The 5000-nt window shown below is 41.1% G+C and overlaps 1 pseudogene; it reads left to right on the top strand.

Moving 5' to 3' along the window:
• Nucleotides 1–5000, top strand: part of LOC142916160 (28S ribosomal RNA) — a 10616-nt pseudogene that overhangs the window by 3248 nt on the left and 2368 nt on the right.

Here is a 5000-nt window from a genome sequence, read left to right as displayed (position 1 = left end):
CATAACTCGTCCTTGGAAAAGGAAGAGGAGATGAACTACGATTTTTACGAACAGATTAAAAGTCTAGTTGAGTCGGATGACTCTTCAGATGACTTTACAGAGGATGATGAGGATGTGGAGGAGTCCTTCCTCGACATATCGGCTGAGGAACCCGTGTTGGGAAAGTTTCCCATTGACACCAAGGAAACTATCACGGTTGTACTGCCTAGTCTGGAGTATATATGCGTTATCTGTAAACAACACATGGGCAAAGCATCCGAACTTGTTGCACATTTTAACATCAAACACAGAGACATTCCTCTGGTGTTTAAGTGCGCTAAATGTGACAAAACCAACTCAAACCACCGATCGATTGCCTGTCATGCCCCCAAATGTGGGGGAATAAAGTTAACTGAGGAAAGCTTACCAATGGTCTGTGAATGTTGCCAGGCACGCTTTGCAACTCTAAGTGGCCTTTCGCAGCACAAGAGGCATGCTCACCCAGTCACCCGTAATGAGGAAAGGATTAAAGATGGTATAAAGGGTACCTCGCAGAGAGGGGTACACCGTAGCTGCTGGTCTTTGAAGGAAGTAGAACAGCTGGCCCTTCTAGAGTTGCAGTTTCAGGGGAAAAAGAATATCAATAAGATCATTGCTGAAGCGCTTGGGACTAAGACCAACAAGCAAGTCTCTGACAAGAGACGGGACCTAAGTAAAAAGACAGGGGCCCCCATGTCAGACAGCTTACATTTTTCTTCTAGGCCTCTTGAGACATTGTCTCCCCCACCAAATGTAACAACGGGGACTTCATCCATACTCGCTCAAGCAGCTGAGCGGCTTACGAATGAGAATTCTGGGACCCTGGAAAAGCCTGCGATGGAGGCAATAAAGGCTTGGCTTAACGGCGAGGGCCAACATGATGCCCTCGTAGAAACTGCCACAGCATTGATGCTTTGTCCGATGAGATTGGTGAAAAACAAAGGCAAACGTTCAAAACCCGAGAACGACATTATTAAACCCAGGATATTACCCACACGATCTTGGATGAAGAAGAGAGCGGAAAAACGAGGAAGCTTCATGAAGCACCAGAAGCTCTTCTTTAAGAACCGCTCTCTTCTTGCGTCCTTAGTCCTGGATGGCACTGAACGTCATGAATGCCGAATCCCGAACGCAGATGTATATCGTTTTTACTGCGAAAAATGGGAGAAGGTGTTGCCATTCAATGGCCTGGGCCAATTTAAGTCATCAGGTGTTGCAAATAACGAATACTTTGAGCCCCTAATTTCGGTGGAGGAAGTTCAGACTGCCATACGGGCCATTAAACCAACGTCAGCAGCTGGGCCAGATGGCCTAACAAGGGCTGCAATCTGTGCTGCCGACCCCGAGGGTCGGACACTGACAGCCCTATTTAATGCATGGATGATTACAGGAATTATTCCCAAAGAGTTGAAAAAGAATAGGACGATTCTTATTCCTAAGGTTATGGACGATGAAAAGCTGAAAGATTTGGGGAACTGGAGACCAATAACGATTGGTTCAATGATTCTGAGATTATTTTCCAGAATAATGACTGCACGTCTTGCTCGTGCTTGTCCCTTAAACCCAAGGCAGCGTGGTTTTATAGCGGCATCTGGCTGCTCTGAAAATCTTAAGGTGCTACAGGACCTTATGAGACACGCTAAGAAATTGCACAGGCCGTTGGCTGTCATGTTCATCGACATAGCGAAAGCTTTTGACTCGGTTTCGCATGCTCATATTTTATGGGTGTTAAGGCACAAGAAAGTAGATGAACACGTGGTGGGCATCATCCAGAACGCCTACGATCGGTGTACGACCTCGTTCAAAAGCAATGGCGAGTCGACTCGAGAAATTAGCATACGTGTTGGTGTCAAACAGGGTGACCCCATGTCACCCCTGCTCTTCAATCTTGCCATGGACCCTTTGATATGCACCCTAGAGTCACACGGAGTTGGGTACTCCATTGATACCGACCACGTGACAGCTCTTGCGTTTGCTGATGATTTGGTGTTGGTGAGCGAATCTTGGGTTGGTATGGCCGCCAATCTAGCGATCTTGGAATCATTTTGTGGGCTATCGGGATTGGAGGTTCAGGCCAGAAAGTGCCAGGGCTTCATGATAAGCCCAACCAAAGATTCATATACGGTGAACAACTGCGACCCATGGACTATCAAAAATAAAGATGTCCATATGATCCAACCTGATGAATCAACGAAATACCTTGGTCTGAAAATTGGCCCTTGGACTGGCACTATACAGCCTGATCTACATTGTCAGCTAAAGACATGGATCTCGAAAATCGATGAGGCGCCTCTGAAGCCAACTCAGAAGGTTGAACTACTCAATGCCTATGCCCTACCCAGATTGTTATATCCTGCAGACCACTCGGACTGCAAGCAATCAACTCTCCGTGGGTTGGACCAAGAGATTAGAAAGGCGGTAAAAGGATGGCTCCACCTTCCCGCTTCAACTTGTGATGGACTGTTATATGCCAGAGCCCGAGACGGAGGCCTTGCCATCTTGAAACTGGAAAAAACAATCCCTTCGGTTCAAGTTAGAAGGCTGCAACGTATAGCAAACTCGTCCGATGCTATCACCCGTAATATTGTGTCCTCGCAGGGTATGGAGGAAGAATACCGTAATTTGTGGGTACGAGCAGGGGGTGACAGTGATGCAATCCCAACATTCGTTCTCAGGGACTCGGTGTCAAAAGAACCTGTATATCCGAGACCCTGCGATTGGAGGGAGCATGAATTTCAGAGATGGTGCGAAAAGCCGGTTCAAGGAAGGGGCATTGTAAACTTTGCGCATGATAGAATCAGTAATGCTTGGTTGAGGCCATGGTGCGGCTTTAAACAATGCTTCTTTATCGCAGCACTACAACTAAGGGCAAATATTTACCCAACAAGAGAAAGCTTGAACAGAGGCAGAGATGGGGCCTTACGTTCCTGCAGGAAATGCTCTGCCAGACTCGAGTCCCTTTCGCACATTCTCGGTCAATGTCCTGCAGTACAGAAAGCAAGAATTGCGCGACATAACAAGATCACTAACATTCTGGCAGACGAAGCGGCTAGATTGGGCTGGTCTGTATACAAAGAGCCACGGTTCATATCCGAGACGGGAGAGATGAGAAAGCCTGACCTCGTGTTTGCAAAAGATGAGGAGGCGGTTGTGATCGATGTCACCGTCCGTTTTGAGCTTTCAAAGAATACCTTGTCAGATGCTGCCTCGCACAAAGTTTCGTACTATACCCCTCTTGGTGATCAAGTCAAAGTGCTGACGAAGGCTAGCAAGGTCACATTCTTTGGATTCCCGGTTGGGGCAAGAGGAAAGTGGCCCCTTGAGAATAACGAGGTACTTACCTCCCTGGGCCTGACCAAACCCAGAACGACATCACTGGCCAAGATGATTTCCCGCAGAACGCTGCTTTTCTCTCTTGATATTCTGAGAATGTTCTGTGGAAATTATGCGGTCTATGAACAGTCATAGACAACCTCCGAAACAAATAATAGTTTTGTTTTAAGATGTCATTTGTTTTAGATTGATTTTGTTATTTTCGAAGGTGAAGTCGGTTTTTATTTCATTTTACTATTTTCCACAATTTAGATTGTTATTTTCCAAGACGAAGTCTTGGTTCTTTTTTTTATTGTTAGTTTTTTTTTTTTTTTAACACGTCGTATTTGTTACTTTAGAGCTTAGAGGGGACTTTATTTTCGCCTTACTATTTTCTGCCTACAAAGAAGATTAAAAATAAGCTTTTTTCAAGATGGTTTTGTTATTTTCCAAGGTGAAGTCTTGGTATTCTTATTTTACTATTTTCCATAAAGAAGACCTTTCTTTTAGATTTTGTTATTTTCCAAGACGAAGACTTGGTATTTTTATTATATTGCCATTTTTTTACACGAAACTTATTCAAGAGCACTTATATAGATTAGACTTTGTTATTTTAATTCTTTATTTTTGGACTACATCAGTTCGAGAGTCCTGTAACTTACTATTTTCTGCCTACAAAGAAGATTAGAAATAAGCTTTATTTAAGATGTTTTAGATTAGATTTTGTTATTTTCCAAGGTGAAGTCTTGGTTTTTTATTTTACTATTTTCCACAAAGAAGACTTTTCTTTTCTTTTAGACTTTGTTATTTTCCAAGACGAAGACTTGGTATTTTTTTGCTATTTTTTACAGGAAGCTTTATTCAAGAGCACTTATATAGATTAGACTTTGTTATTTTAATTCTTTATTTTTGCACTACATCAGTTCGAGAGAAGACTACAAACCAGCTTTATTTAAGATGTTTTAGATTAGATTTTGTTATTTTCCAAGGTGAAGTCTTGGTTTTTTATTTTACTATTTTCCACAAAGAAGACTTTTCTTTTAGATTTTGTTATTTTCCAAGACGAAGACTTGGTATTTTTTTATTGCTATTTTTTTACACGAAGCCTATTCAAGAGCACTTATATAGATTAGACTTTGTTATTTTAATTCTTTATTTTTGGACTACATCAGTTCGAGAGTCCTGTAACTTACTATTTTCTGCCTACAAAGAAGATTACAAATAAGCTTTATTTAAGATGTTTTAGATTAGATTTTGTTATTTTCCAAGGTGAAGTCTTGGTTTTTTTTATTTTACTATTTTCCACAAAGAAGACTTTTCTTTTCTTTTAGATTTTGTTATTTTCCAAGACGAAGACTTGTTTTTTTTTATATTGCTATTTTTTTTTACACTGCTTTATTCAAGAGCGCTTATATAGATTAGACTTTGTTATTTTAATTCTTTATTTTTGGAATACATCAGTTTGAGAGTCCTGTAACGTACTATTTTCTGCCTACAAAGAAGACTACAGACAAGCTTTATTTAAGATGTTTTAGATTAGATTTTGTTATTTTCCAAGGTGAAGACTTGGTTTTTTTATTTTACTATTTTCCACAAAGAAGATTTTTCTTTTAGATTTTGTTATTTTCCAAGACGAAGACTTGGTATTTTTTTTATTGCTAGTTTTTTTT

The sequence above is a fragment of the Petromyzon marinus genome, unplaced genomic scaffold (genome assembly GCF_048934315.1).
Source record: "Petromyzon marinus isolate PM22_M1 ecotype Great Lakes invasive population unplaced genomic scaffold, UKy_Petmar_22M1.pri1.0 PM_G_Scaffold_38, whole genome shotgun sequence".
NCBI lineage: Eukaryota > Metazoa > Chordata > Hyperoartia > Petromyzontiformes > Petromyzontidae > Petromyzon > Petromyzon marinus.
Note: the sequence above shows the minus strand (reverse complement) of the source record. Positions and strands in the feature narration are given on the sequence as shown.